This window comes from Acipenser ruthenus, chromosome 2 (assembly GCF_902713425.1).
Source record: "Acipenser ruthenus chromosome 2, fAciRut3.2 maternal haplotype, whole genome shotgun sequence".
NCBI classification, from domain to species: Eukaryota; Metazoa; Chordata; class Actinopteri; order Acipenseriformes; family Acipenseridae; genus Acipenser; species Acipenser ruthenus.
Genome location: NC_081190.1, coordinates 19,866,539 through 19,883,132, shown reverse-complemented (window position 1 = coordinate 19,883,132; position 16,594 = coordinate 19,866,539). Strand labels below are relative to the sequence as shown.

Here is a 16,594-nt window from a genome sequence, read left to right as displayed (position 1 = left end):
GCATTAACTATGATTTTTAAATCCATTTCACTGACATGATCAAAGAGGACTTGAAAAGCATTAAGTGGGGGGCTGCACTTTACTTGAACATTTTTAGTCACTACATATTAACTAACCATTAAAAAAGTATGAAAGACATTTGGTTACTTGTGTTTGAAAATCACTATTAAACAAAAAACGTAGCTATTAAATAAAGCCTTACTCTTATACTCTTTTAATAGTGTTCCTTGTTCTCAAATTGCCTATTGGCCACAGTTTGACGTCTTGTCACCTATTGAAAGAGAGCATTTCTCAGCATACTTGCATCTGTGTACAGTGACTCACGGCACATAGTGTGACATTTGCTTGTCTTTGCAAAACAAAATCCAAATGCAGAGAAAATGTATGGAACTTTATTTTTAGCTACATTTACTTTAAATATGCCACTAAGCCCTCAGACACCTCTGGTCTAACAAAACACCATGCTATTTTCATTTCTTAAGCTCTCCTTATAGTTTCAGGAATAATCTCTACACAAAATACCGTAGGTAACAAACAACAATCAAATCAAATTTGAATGGGAGAAGCAAGAAATGCTTCTATAGTAAGTGCACTAAATTCTATTTAAAATAATTGAATTCAAATTAGAATCACAATTAAAATTAATTGTTGTTATCTTCCTAAACTGCAATAGTAGTCTGCAGTTTGAGTGAAGTTATCTTTCCCAGACTAATATACAGACCTGCAGTGTTATGAGAGTTAGAAAACCTTTAAATAATTGTTTTTCTACCTTTCCTAAACCTTTTTGTGCTTAAATCCTTCAGTTTTAATTATTTTTACATTGCATCATTTAACACTTAGTTATCGAGAAGTTAGACTTTGTAAGATAAGTTATAAATGTACGACATATCCAGTTTTAATTGCAAGTGCACACAGTGTGTTGTGCTATTGAGCTCTGACATTGAAGTGGGAATGAAACCAGCAACTGAAATCAGCTGCAAGAATTCTCTTTCTTTCCTAAAACCTGTGTGGACACTTGAGCTATGACTGAACCAAGTTGTTTCATCTAATTTAGTCCCTGTCTCCTGAATTCAGGAGACAGTACATTTCAATGGGTCGTTATACTCTGCAGGGACAACTATCCACATATCAATAAAGCCTAGAGCCTGTTGCATTTAGTCGGTTGTTGAGAGAGCTACTCTGTATTTAGAGAGAGCAAAGCAACTTAACTTACTGCTTGGAAAATTATTTTTCATGTGAAGCTGTTCCATCTTGCCTTTCACCCTTTCACAGTTCGTACACAATCAAAGTGAAGTGGTTTTACATTTGAATATTGTGTGAGGATGATGACTCCCATGAACCACTCTGTCATTACTTGCCCCACAAGTCAATTTGATTCAAATCTGTATACCATTGTATTTGACATCATAACATTTTTTTTTCCAACAGGAAATGTGAATTGGATTATTATTCTCCTAGATATTTAAATTTATTTAAACAGACCCTTCTAAAATTCACTGAATTAGACATGGCCAGTATACCTAGTGAAGCAAAAAATCTTATTGAAAATCTGGTCCGATTAAAATACTTGATGTTTGTATTTGAATATGATTACAACGTTTTTTTTTTTTTTTTAAATGAGTACAATGTATTTTTTATTTAAACAGGTATCTGAGAGACTCTCAGATACCAGCTGCTGATGATCTATGGTATTATATGTGGTCTTTCCTGGTTCAAGGTGGTGTAATGCAACGTCTTAAAATCCTTACAATATTCCTTAAAGAAGCTTGAGCTCAGCAAGGCTCTTAGCAATACGTTTTCTACTGATGACCGTTACAAGATGGTTCTAGCCTCCTCAATATTAGACTGAAGGTAATAGAATGAGACTAATTGGATTTTTAGTCTCCCCTACACCCCTATAAATAAAGCTTTAGATAAAGAGCTGTGAAGAATACTACAAACATGTACATATGCTGGTAGGGTACGTTCAGGGCCATTTTGAATGCTGTTAGACCCATTGTTTGCTACTGGACATGCCTCTGTGGTCCCGTGTCTTTGTGGTATTTGACTATACAGGTCAACAGTGTTTTTCCTGTGGTTTTGCAGAGCAGGAAGAGGTTCCTTCAGTGAGGCAGGGAAAATGCAAAAGAGATACACCCAAATACCCAAAGCTTTATATAAGATAAATTTATAAATGTAATGAGTTGTATTTTATTAGAGTTTATTTTCATACTCTTAGTATGAAAACCTGACACAAAGACACTTTAACTGAAGCCCTAACTACTACTCCACACTTGTATCTCATCTTTATATATTACATTCAATATGTAATATGAAATGTGATACAAAAAAGAAATTGCTCATGAGATCAGAGACTAAATGGGAATTAGACGTCTAGACTAAGTGTTACAATATTTCTGTATGGATGCTCGTAATGATAGTGTTTGATAAAAGGCCACAACACAGTTCTGTTGGACTGGATAGATAAAGAAAAATATAATTGCAGGATTGCATTTGAAGTTTAATGAAATGTATTACCGAAAAAAATGAAAATCCACCCTCTCTAGGGAGATGAGAGGATGCTTTCCCTTAGAGCTTCCATTCAAGAAATTGATAAGGAACCTTCTTTGAACGGTCCCCATTTCTGGATCACATACAAACCTGACAAAATTGCCCTTGACCAGGTATTTTGTAAATCTACATATCCACAGTAGACCTTGATGAGCCTTCTCTGTTTAATGTTTGTTATTGTAAGCATATGACAATTATCTGATAACTAACTTGGTCTCCCAAAAAACTGCAGTAAAATATCTGAATAAAAAAATAGACGGACAACAGATTCCAAACAATGGTGTTTGGGCTGGATTTTTAGTCAGGTTCCAAAGATTTTAAAAACAGTGATCCAATCTATATTACTGTAGGTAGGTATTAGCCCAAAGGATATGTCGCTGCTGATTATTAATGGTCTGCGTGTTTTGCTTTGTAATTAGGATGACTTATTCAGCAGGCGTTCTCTTTTTCCATCATTTTTGTGCTGTTTTTATGTCAAGGAAAAACTGGGAGCATATTCGGTTCTATTGTACTGTGTTGCCAATAAGCTAACAACTTCTCAAGCTAAAACAAGGCAGTGCATCCTTATACAAGTTTACCATGGTATTTTTGAACGGTATTTTTTTCACTTTTATCATGCTTTTTCCATGGTATAACCATGCATTAACCATAATTTACCCTGGTTTACCATGTTTATTAATATACTTTACCATACCTCACTGTTTACATTGCCTATGCTTTACCATGCGTTCACTATGTTTTATTACACTTTGCTATGCTTTTGCTGTGGTAAACTTTTATAAGGGCATCGCTGTAAACAAGAATTTGCATCTCAGTGGATTGGATCTGTTCTGCTTAAATATCTTCAGATAGAAAATGCTTTTTTTTAAATGTATAATTTCTGAATTACTGCTGCTTTCAGTTTTTTCTTTATTTCTGCTACTTTTAGATAGATTAACAAAAACTAATAGTCATAAAACATACAAAAATGCATCATTTAAATGTCTGCATTTCATAACCTTCCACTTTAACGTTTTAAGTTTAATGTCAAATATCTGTATGCTAATTCAACTTTATTAAGAAACTGCTGCCCACAGAAAGCAAAATCATTCATAATTTACTGAACCGATTGCCAACCAGATATTTTAAATGTTTTTTTCATTATAAAATACAATACAATAAATAATTTATGACATACTGTGGCAATGTGCCCCGCCCCTGTGTGCATTTGTGTGTTATATGTTGTATGTTATGTGTTGTGTGTAAATGTTGGTGTATAGTCATTGGTACATGGGATATAAACGGGTCTGTGTTTCACGTGTATTTAAAAATGTAGATTTGTATTTAGGCACGAGGATGGCACAAATCACTTCACGTGCTGGTTAAAATGTAATGTGTGGTCACGGGAGTGCACTTAATTAATTCACGTGCAGTTGTACCGAGATTCCAATTGAATGATTGACTAGCAATCGAGTCTCGGTACAACTGCATAAAAGCAGCATGTTTTCACTCACTCGGGGTTGGGTGTTCAGGGCGTAAGAACTGGAGAGAGAGAGAAGGTAAAGAGAAGAATAAGAATAATAATAATAAGTGTTTCTCACCGTGTTTGTTTGTCCCTGTTTGTTAGTGTCTGTCCGTTTTGTTTGTCTCTTTTATTTTGGCGTGAAAGTGCTGTGTCCTGTTTTGTGTTACAACCTTTTTATTTTCTGTTCTGTCTGTTAATTATTAAATGCTGAGGGCGATCACGCGCTCAGCTTCACCAAAACCCCAAGTCTCTGTGTGTTGCTTCCTGTTTCTGGTCTGACATCACCCACTGCAGCCGTCTTTGTGACACATACTCAGAACAGCTCCTTAGTTTATTAGGAGGAATGTGGAATAAAATTTATATTTGAGGTTAGTGATCTTTTCAAGTGTTGCTCCGTGCCCACCAGAGGGTGGTACATGTGCAATGGGGGCTGTGATCCGATATTCTAATATAAACATTACCAGAAAGTCTTAGCACTTCCAACCCCAGCGCACCCTATACACCTGCAACTCCCCCAGGCGTGCATGGAACAGAACCTTACTGGTCCATTAACTTCATTCGACATCCACTTCAACAGTTATTGACACAAAACTTAGAGTGTTTTAGGTATGGAAATAGGAGTCCTATTGCATAGGAGTTTGATCCATTCTTGTCCCTGTGTTGTCTTTAGTTTATAAAAAGCCTCAATGTACAATCAAACTGCAAAGATCATGAAAGCCTATCCAAAAGTTGATCTTATTCAATTTAAGCTCATGGTTCAATTTAGAAACTGTCTGCATGCTTCAAAATATTTTATTACGTTTAGCTCAGGCTTCAGCTGCTGAGCCTTGAGTCTGTGGAAGTGGCAAGCCGACTTCCAGCAGTAAATTGCCAAGGAACTTACAGAAAAACACGGAGAGAAGGGCTCTTTAAAAGAGACACCCTGGAAAGAGGTTAGTTATACCCACCTTACTTACCTGGTTGTGAGTATCAAAAGAGAACGAGTTCTCCGTGTGGTGACTATTTATTACCTCAGTGAGGCGGGACCGAGGATGTCACTCCATGGAGGGGCCTATCGGCAGCTTTGATATAAAATGCTCAGTGAATACCTGACCTGTGCAGGCATATCCCAAAGGTATTGGTTGGTGGTCGTCTTCGAATTGAAAGGGAACCTGAGCTTGGCTGGACGGTGAAAGACAGCAAGCTTTTCAAATACGAACATACATTCACATCGCCACTTGGCAGGTGGCATTTAGCCTAAAAGGGGAAAGGAAAGGATTTGACAATGTTATAAATGCTGCTATTGACCAGAAACCGTAAGTGCGCAATCTTAACTGGAAGAAGCCTCCTTCTAAAGCATAATAGCAGAAATGACAGCTCATTTGTTATTTGCAAAGAAAATCTTTCTAGGGAAACTTTATTTTCCACTCTTGTCCATCCTTCCTGGGCCTTAAATTGCTAGAAAATAGGGATGGGGTTGTAACTGAAATTAGTGTTCATTTACCAAATACATTAAAAATGACCTTGGGAAGGGGACCAGGGGCTTTGTGATATATCTCACTCCAGCACAGCTCTTCCTTCCATTCGATGGGTCTTTTGAGTTCAAAGTAGATGACGTAGGTTTAGGACTCCCAGTGGGCGTTAAGAAAATGAAGGCTGTGAAAATTCTAATACTTTGCTATCATATAGCTTGTGTCAAGTGATAGTTTATTTAGATCTATACAGGCAATACTACAGCAGCGTTTACTGTGGGGAAGCTTCGCCCTGTGTATCATGTCACAACACATACAGTACCAATGGCCTACCAATTCATGCAGGATCCTAAAGAAAAAAAATCCAAACACAATTCAAAACTGAATCCCATCACAAAACATCATTTAATACACCCACGGCTACCTACCTGTCTTTTAAAAGTTGCTTACAGATTCATTTCTAAAATGGTGTGGTTTGCATGCAAAAATAAGCCACAGCCACATGGTATACAAAGGGAGCCAAATCATCATCATAATAATAGTAATTAGGATTAAACCACTAGTCATTGGAAAAACAACAAAATCATTTAGGTATAGAGTGTACTTGTGCTTCTCTGCTAAAATAATACATTCCTGTTAAAGATAATTAATAGCTTTTGAACATTGCAAACATTATTTTCTGGAAAGTAATGTCTTAGTAATTTCCTGCAGCACATAATACAGAAATATAGTGTACCTTGAGGGTTTTTGTTTCTTAGCAGTAGCAGATTCAGACAGTCGTCTGCATGTGAACATGGCCAGCATTGCAATGTGATAATCAGGCAGTATTGGAGCGGTACTGTAGAACAATAAAAAAAATAACAAATGTATGCATTTACTATTAGTGTTCGTAAACACTGATGAATAATGCAGTATCTGACATCTGTCTGTCTGCTTGACTTCAACGTGATGGGTTTTTTTTTTTAAGTTAATGACGAGAGATATGTGTTTTTTTGTTTTTTATAAAGAGATATTTATAGTTTATCAGTTTCGTTTCCTGTTTTCTTCACTTTGAGTTTGTTATCTCAAGTTCACAGAAGAAAATCAGCACTGTAGATTCTTCCTGGAGAAAGATGGTGCTGTATAACACGGGTCATTTGGAAAAAGCTGATCCTCTTTTATTTATTTCTGTTTGTTCCTTTCTGAGCTATAGCACTTCTCTATGATGTCATTTACAGCCTTTAACTGCTGCAACGGTGAAAGACTGACAATGCAGGGAAGATGAGCTTGATCATGCAACTACAGTATAACTATGTTTGTAAAACACAGGCAAGGTCGGTTTCCACACAGTGCACAGAAGGACAAACTATGCAGGAATGTCTGCAGTGAGAAGCCATGGAATTTTATATATAACATTTAACATGACTTTGAGGTCACTGCAGCTTCAAAAAAAAACAAAAAAAAAAAACTGCAGTAATACCTGAATGCACTCAAGTTTAAAACAACAGAATGTAAAGATTGCACTAATGTAAGCTGTATCTGTTTATTCTTTGATTAATCACATTATTCATGATTGTTTCTGTATTTATTGTACAGTTCTTAACAAATTAACAAAATGGTTCATCTGAAAAAAAATATGTATTTGACATTTGTGGTGGTAGTTCTATTTCAAACCACTAAGTGGTGCTGTGCAGCAACAAAACAACCAAACTGTTTTGTTAGACTGTTCATCAAATGTAAACAAACAAGAATTTTATTTTTATTTATTTATTTATTTATTTATTTATTTATTTATTTATTTATTTTTAGACAGAAAAAATGTGTAAGGTTATTTTTTTGTGTTGATATAAATATAACTTTACACAATGTACATAGTTTAAAATCATGCATACCATATTCACTTTAAACAGGGACGTGTGTGTGTGTGTGTGTGTGTGTGTGTATATATATATATGCTTGCTAGAGTGTACAATGTGCACAGTTTCTTTCTTCATTAAAAATGCAGTCCGACATGAAGCAGTCTTTTGTTACTAGTTCAGTAGCATTACAGTTTGTTATTTCTTTGTGAAGAAAAGTGGTGAAAAAGCTTTGCGCTGTATCAAAAGCTTTGTAAATTCAATCCTTGATGTTTTGGAAATTCCAGAGTTACTCACATTCCCTACATACTCCAGCTGGAAATATTCAATTACGTTGCAGGCATGCCTAATCCACCAGTCTGCTTTACCCAGCTGGTGGCTTGCCTTGAATCTTTTTCCATTAACCCCCATCTTCACGTCACCCACCCATCCCCCGACTGCTTATTTTTCAGGGTTCAGCAATGAAAGTTACCGTATACTGTAACATCTCGTAGAAGATTGCTGCCACACCATCACAGCAGTTTACATGACACAATAAAAACAGGTCATCTTCTTTATTTGATGTAGCACATGCTCATTACAACCTTTTTAAATCTGCTATGTGATCATGGATTTAGTGGATCAGAGGTAGTTTAAGAAACATAACTTGGTCATTGTTTGAACCAGTAACTAGCTACTTGGTACTAACATAAAATATCAGAATTAACCTAATTCTTGGATTCCTTTAACTGCTTAAATTCACTTTGCATCATTTTCTAGTTCAGTCTTCACACCCTGGTATCTTTTAAAGAAGATTAAAGCACCCCTGTGGTTTCATAAGAACCAGGGCCCACGTAACCATATAGGCAGAACAGGCCGCCGCCTAGGGTGGCAAATTGAAGGGGGCGGCAAAAACGGTACATAATTACATTTTGCACTTCACATTTCTTTAGTCGTAAAATGTTCAACATCTTAGATCACTGTTTCTTGTTCTTCAAAACTTATTGGAGGCTGTGTGGTCCAGGAGGCTGTGTGGTCCAGTGGTTAAAGAAAGGGGCTTGTAACCAGGAGGTCCCCGGTTCAAATCCCACCTCACCCACTGACTCATTGTGTGACCCTGAGCAAGTCACTTAACCTCCTTGTGCTCCGTCTTTCGGGTGAGATGTAATTGTAAGTGACTCTGCAGCTGATGCATAGTTCACACACCCTAGTCTCTGTAAGTCGCCTTGGACAAAGGCGTCTGCTAAAACAAATAATAAAACAAATAATTATTGCTGATGTTACGGAACCATATCATGAGCAGTGGTGTAGTCCTAAATCTGGAGGTACGGGAGCGGTGGGAGGGCGGGGTGATCATGCCGGTGCGGTGTCACGCGAAATCTGGTCTCCCCTGGGAACAGGCTTGTGGTTGTTGAGCCCGTTGCTAAGCAAAGGACGCATTGAAGTTCCTTGCATATTCAAATGGGGCGGGGCATTATTGGATTTAATTTAATTACTCTGCCAACGATTCTTATTAAAGGATGTTGCTAATACAAGATGGAGAAGACCCTGCATATTCAAACCCAGGGTCACTTTATTTGGGATGCCGGGGGATGCTGTAAGATGTTATTGTCTCGCTCCACAGGTCATCCTAGACCAAATAGCTCAATTTGTCACTATATATATATAATGTCAGTGTTCATGAACATTTTCATCGTACTGATAGCTCTAAGTTTGAATTTGCAGCTGTGGTGGGAGATGTATGCTGCTGACACAGGCCTACTTGTTTGCACTGTATACTGTACCTTACAAAACAATTGGATGTTTAGTAATATGTGGGCATATGATATTGCTCACTCATCTTGTTTGCTCCAGGTTTTCACTAAAGCCACAGGAGGTAGCAGCTGTTAGGAGCATGTGTGGTCCTCCAGTACGATGGCTAGGCAGGCCAGTACCCTCAGCTGGCTAAGGGTGCAAGGCTGTATAAATATAGGTCAAGTTGTTGCAATTGTATATTTTCTTGGAGCACCAAATTGTCTCACAGACTAACTCATGTAGCATAGGGGTAGGAAAGTATGGTGTCAATTCAGACCAGAAAGCAACATATGTTAGAAATTCCAATAGACATTCAAGAGAATCTGAATACAGTCATTGTAAAGAATTTGCAGAATAAAAAGACAGTATATGGAAGCATGGAAGTTTCTTTCTCAGAAGGCACCGGTGCATTGAATTTCAAACCGTTTGTTCTGGTTGTGATTTGTATCGGATTGCCATTTTTCAGTGTAATGTAAATGTTTCAGCAGCCAGTGCTCCCATTTGGTTTTTCATAGGTTAAGAAAATGTGACATCAAAGACCAGCACAGTCTCATGCTCTCAGATCCAGCATTTTACAGGAGATCAAGTGTAGGCGCGTGCCTGAGCTGAAGTTAGAAATAGAGTAATAGTATCGCAGATCAGCCCTGGGGTTTGTTCAGATGACTTGGACTGTCTTACGAACTGGCTGCATGAGAGTAGAGGTTTAAAGGTTGCTTTTTTGTGAAGATTACAAATTCTAAACATAGCTGAAATGAGACCGAGCTTTGTAAAGTTTTTTTACAGTGTAAATTAGTGTAGTATGTAGTAATGAACTCTGTCTGGGAACACAGACACGGTTGTTTTTACTCAGAAGAGGAACCAGTCAGTGGTTCACTGTGTTTTTATGACTTCACAATATTTATATCCACCTAATTCCTTTTCATCTGTGAAGCTGAGGTCCAGTAAATTGTATATGCAAGTCTGTGGGTGGTATCAACGTAGAAGAGAAAGGCTTTGCTGTGTTGTAAAATACTTCTGCATGACTTCAACATGTCTCCAAAACTAGCAGATCAAAGGACTTATGTCACTTAAGCGCAATGCCTGTTGCAGCGGATTCTTTTTGTTAGGAATCCATTTTTAATACCTCACATTTCGAGTGAAGCAGTTACACCACAATGATAGGTAACCCACCTTGTCTACACTCACCTTTTTAGTGCAATCTACAGTGGTGTAAAAATGTGATTGCATTGTATTTTTAGCTTCCACCACAGCTGTAGAGAGTCTGTGGGTCTAGGCCTTTTCCCTGACTGGTCTCCTTTTACTTTACATGGATCCACTGATATTTTGCCAAAGAAGCAGCATAAGCTGCCTAGGCAAAAACTGCACTGGAAACATTTTAGTGGTAATATGTATATTCTTCATGGATATATTCATGTATATTCTTCATGGATATATTCATGCATATTCTTCATGGATATATTCATGCATATTCTTCATGGATATATTCATGTATATTCTTCATGGATATATTCATGTATATTCTTCATGGATATATTCATGCATATTCTTCATGGATATATTCATGTATATTCTTCATGGATATATTCATGCATATTCTTCATGGATATATTCATGTATATTCTTCATGGATATATTCATGTATATTCTTCATGGATATATTCATGCATATTCTTCATGGATATATTCATGCATATTCTTCATGGATATATTCATGCATATTCTTCATGGATATATTCATGTATATTCTTCATGGATATATTCATGTATATATTCATGTATATTCTTCATGGATATATTCATGTATATTCTTCATGGATATATTCATGCATATTCTTCATGGATATATTCATGCATATTCTTCATGGATATATTCATGTATATTCTTCATGGATATATTCATGTATATTCTTCATGGATATATTCATGTATATTCTTCATGGATATATTCATGTATATTCTTCATGGATATATTCATGTATATTCTTCATGGATATATTCATGTATATTCTTCATGGATATATTCATGCATATTCTTCATGGATATATTCATGTATATTCTTCATGGATATATTCATGTATATTCTTCATGGATATATTCATGTATATTCTTCATGGATATATTCATGTATATTCTTCATGGATATATTCATGCATATTCTTCATGGATATATTCATGTATATTCTTCATGGATATATTCATGTATATTCTTCATGGATATATTCATGCATATTCTTCATGGATATATTCATGCATATTCTTCATGGATATATTCATGTATATTCTTCATGGATATATTCATGTATATTCTTCATGGATATATTCATGCATATTCTTCATGGATATATTCATGTATATTCTTCATGGATATATTCATGCATATTCTTCATGGATATATTCATGCATATTCTTCATGGATATATTCATGTATATTCTTCATGGATATATTCATGTATATATTCATGTATATTCTTCATGGATATATTCATGTATATTCTTCATGGATATATTCATGCATATTCTTCATGGATATATTCATGCATATTCTTCATGTATATATTCATGTATATTCTTCATGGATATATTCATGTATATTCTTCATGGATATATTCATGTATATTCTTCATGGATATATTCATGCATATTCTTCATGGATATATTCATGCATATTCTTCATGGATATATTCATGTATATTCTTCATGGATATATTCATGTATATATTCATGTATATTCTTCATGGATATATTCATGTATATTCTTCATGGATATATTCATGTATATTCTTCATGGATATATTCATGTATATTCTTCATGGATATATTCATGTATATTCTTCATGGATATATTCATGCATATTCTTCATGGATATATTCATGTATATATTCATGTATATTCTTTTGCAATAATACAATTAATACAAGTCAGTTAAAAGGAGGTTGTGAATTTACACCGTTCCGAATGATGCATTTAATTATAATGAGGATTTGCAAGTAGGATTGTTTGTACAGTATGATGCTGCCTGGCCTGAGTGAATAACCTGCAAATAATTGCTGGTGTGGAATCAGGACAGTTGTGTTTGTATTGGAGAAATGCACTGCAGATTCACCATGAACCCCTCTAGTTATGGTACAATGCAGACCTGTCTCGATGTGACTTACTGTGCTGTTATTCCTGAGGGTATTCACGTGAGTTACCAACTCAGCAATGTAAATATCCTGCAGAGATATGTGATAGCCCAGGCTTGTGTTCTACTGTCACAAAGACGGCCGGAGTGGGTGGCGTCAGACCAGAATCAGGAATTCAAACAAAGACAGTGGTTGTGATGATGAGCTGAGTGCAATGGCTGCACTCAGCGTTTATTAACAAATAAAAAGGTTTAACAGTACAAAAACAGGACACGGCACTGGTAGCCAAAAGAAACATATATATAAACAAAACGGACTAAACACTAAACAGACGGTGCAGGACAGACAGACGAACACGGTGAGTACAAACAACTATTATATTCACGATCTTTTCGCTTTTTAACTCTCCTTCTCCACACCCGTTCTCCACTCCCGAACACCTAAACCACGACTGAGTGAAAATGTGCATCTATATATACTGTTGTGCTGGGATTCAATTACTAATTAATTATTCACTTGAATCCCAGCACGTGAATTAATTCTGTGCAACCCCGTGCTCACATATTACATTTAACCAGCACGTGAAGTGATTTGTGCTCTCCTCGTGCCTAAATACAAATCTACACTTTTTAAATATACGTGAAACACAGACCCGTTTATATCCCGTGTACCAATCTATACACCAACATTAACACACGCACGCAACATACAAATGCACACAGGGACGGGGCACATTGCCACATATACCCCCCCTTGTGCGCAGCACACATGGCCTCAACGGCCACCTCCCCCCTTAAAAATCCAGCACTCCAGGACAAAGTCTCGGGCTGGGAAGGGAGGCTTCAGTGGGCCCATGGCTGGCCATGCTGTCAGCACCCCTGGCGGTAGTGGCACGGCTGACAGCCTGTTGGTCCCGTCCTGCAGCGAAAAAGCTGCGGGGGCAGGTGGTCCCCCGACCTCCCCCTTCTTCGTAGCCGGCAGCTCCCTCCTGTGGGGCTCCGGCCACAAGAACTCCTGCAGCGAAACTGCTGCTGGGGAAAGTGGTCTCCAGACCTCGTCCCCCTTCTTTGTAGCCGGTAGCTCCCTTTGGTGGGGCTCCGACCACAGTACTGCCGGCAGCGAAGAAGCTGCAGTGGGAGCAGGTCTCCGGACCTCCCCCACGATCTCCGGCAGCGAAACTGCTGCAGTGGGAGCAGGTCTCCGGACCTCCCCCACGATCTCCGGCAGCGAAACTGCTGCAGTGGGAGCAGGTCTCCGGACCTCCCCCACGATCTCCGGCAGCGAAACTGCTGCAGTGGGAGCAGGTCTCCAGACCTCCCCCACGATCTCCGGCAGCGAAACTGCTGCAGTGGGAGCAGGTCTCCTGACCTCCCCCACGATTTCCGGCAGCGAAACTGCTGCTGGGGTTGGTGGTCTCCAGACCTCCTCCCCCTTCTTCGTGGCCGGCAGCTCCCCTTTCTGGGGCTCCGGCCACCGTACTCCCTGCGGAGGTACGGGCAGCAGAGGCAGCTCCGGCTCCTCTGCTCCGGGCGGTGGCGGAGGCAGAGGCAGCTCCAGCTCCTCTGCTCCTGGCGGTGGTGGAACCAGCAGGTATTCACCCTCTGCTGGTGGAGGTGGGAGGGGCCAGCAGTCCTCCCACTGCGGTGAAGGTGGAACCAGCAGGTATTCACCCTCTGCTGGTGGAGGTGGGAGGGGCAAGCAGTCCTCCCACTGCGGTGGAGGTGGAACCAGCAGGCATTCACCCTCTGCTGGTGGAGGTGGGACCAGCAGGTATTCACCCTCTGCTGGCAGCTTGGGTCCTAGGGCTGTGGAAGCTCCGACTTCCCTCTCTTCGGGCTGTGGACGCACCGACTCCTCCCTTTTGGGCTGTGGACGCCCCGACTCCTCCCTGTTGGGCTGTGGACGCCCCGGCTCCTCCCTGTTGGGCTGTGGACGCCCCGGCTCCTCCCTGTTGGGCTGTGGACGCCCCGGCTCCTCCCTGTTGGGCTGTGGACGCCCCGGCTCCTCCCTGTTGGGCTGTGGACGCCCCGGCTCCTCCCTGTTGGGCTGTGGACGCCCCGGCTCCTCCCTGTTGGGCTGTGGACGTTCGGGCTCCCCCCACTCAGGCGTAGGACGCTCGGGCTCCTCCCACTCAGGCGTAGGACGCTCGGGCTCCTCCCACTCAGGCGTAGGACGCTCGGGCTCCTCCCACTCAGGCGTAGGACGCTCGGGCTCCTCCCACTCAGGCGTAGGACGCTCGGGCTCCTCCCACTCAGGCGTAGGACGCTCGGGCTCCTCCCACTCAGGCTGTGGACGCTCGGGCTCCTCCCACTCGGGCTGTGGACGCTCGGGCTCCTCCCACTCGGGCTGTGGACGCTCAGGCTCCTCCCGCTCAGGTACTGGAGAGGGCAGCGACTGCTCCTCTCCCTCTTGCTCACTGGAAGGCATCCCTCCCATGTCTGCAGCTAGGTAACCCAGCACCACAATGGTGAGGTCACGAACGGATGCCGGGTTGTGCTGTTGCTCCCAGTCCTCCCATCGTTTCCCATCTCGCATCTGCAGTGCGTGAATAACCATGGGGAGGTCACTGGCGAAGTTCCCCTCGGGGTGCACCAGCCAGTCCCATATTTCCCGGGACGGTGGGGAACCCGGTGGCAGTGGGGGTAGAGGGGTGGCTACTGCCCCGTTGTGGCTGTCCTCCTCCCAGCCCGGCATGCAGGATGAGGGCTGCAGCTGTTGTTGTTGCTGCTGCTGCTTCTGCTGCTTCCTGCAGCTCTTTCTTCCCATCCTCGCTTTATTTTTATTTTATTTTTTTCACAAAACCCCCTCTCCTGGTCTGACGCTTGGAGGCGCTATTATCCCACGATGACACCACGTGTCACAAAGACGGCCGGAGTGGGTGGCGTCAGACCAGAATCAGGAATTCAAACAAAGACAGTGGTTGTGATGATGAGCTGAGCGCAATGGCTGCACTCAGCGTTTATTAACAAATAAAAAGGTTTAACAGTACAAAAACAGGACACGGCACTGGTAGCCAAAAGAAACATATAAACAAAACGGACTAAACACTAAACAGACGGTGCAGGACAGACAGACGAACACGGTGAGTACAAACAACTATTATATTCACGATCTTTTCGCTTTTTAACTCTCCTTCTCCACACCCGTTCTCCACTCCCGAACACCTAAACCACGACTGAGTGAAAATGTGCATCTATATATACTGTTGTGCTGGGATTCAATTACTAATTAATTATTCACTTGAATCCCAGCACGTGAATTAATTCTGTGCAACCCCGTGCTCACATATTACATTTAACCAGCACGTGAAGTGATTTGTGCTCTCCTCGTGCCTAAATACAAATCTACACTTTTTAAATATACGTGAAACACAGACCCGTTTATATTCCGTGTACCAATCTATACACCAACATTAACACACGCACGCAACATACAAATGCACACAGGGACGGGGCACATTGCCACATCTACAAACTCAACTACAGAGCAGATTTTAAACATGAAACTGTAAATGTAATACATTAAGTGCTGTCAGCTAATAATCCATGCACTTCATTTTACACTCTTTGAACATTGTTAGCTTTTATACCAATTCCTCATACTAGAAGAAACACTTTTTCCAGGGTTTGCAAGAGCTAAATGAGGAACAAGAGCCAGACACACAGTTTATATTTACCTGGCTTTGAAATGTTACCAGGCTATATCGTCCAAGCTTTTCAGGAGTGAATGTCAATATAGTGTGTGTGTGGGAATTTCAAATACAAATATTGGTCAAGCACTATAGCCAATGGGATAAGGGCAATTCTTAAAGCCCCGTGAAATTATTTTTATTATAATTTTTCATTTTATTACAGATACACATTAATAAAACAACTCAAATAGATTTATATCAATAATAGTATAGTACACATCATGTTTTAACTACATACATATTTTTTATTAAATATTATGGTGTTTTTTTTTTTAAATTTTGACATAAACAGACTTTGAACAAAAAAATAATTTAGTTACCATAATTTCTCATTAGCGACAGTAACGGTAACGTACAATCCCTCTTTTTTATTAACTGCCTATTTACAATAAATATGACCCACGCCCTCTAGAAAAATACAATAAGGTAAAATACAAAATATATATTTACACTGCCCTACTATTGTGGGGTTGTCATAATAATTGCACATACAGCAATCTACCCATTAAAAAAAATGATAGGAATTGTATTTCAATCCCATTGCACTGAAGCAGTATATAGCTTGGGGGTTCTCAGTATTTAAACACTAAGCAAAGCACATTCATTCATTCAAATCTTTTCAAAACTAAAATGGCATTTGCTCCAGTGCAAAGTTTGCACCACTTG

The 16,594-nt window shown here is 39.9% G+C and overlaps 1 protein-coding gene across 1 annotated transcript in view; it reads left to right on the top strand.

Annotated features, from left to right (window-relative positions):
• Positions 1-16,594, top strand: part of LOC117962676 (rho GTPase-activating protein 24-like) — a 233,612-nt gene that overhangs the window by 8,710 nt on the left and 208,308 nt on the right. The window lies entirely within an intron of this gene.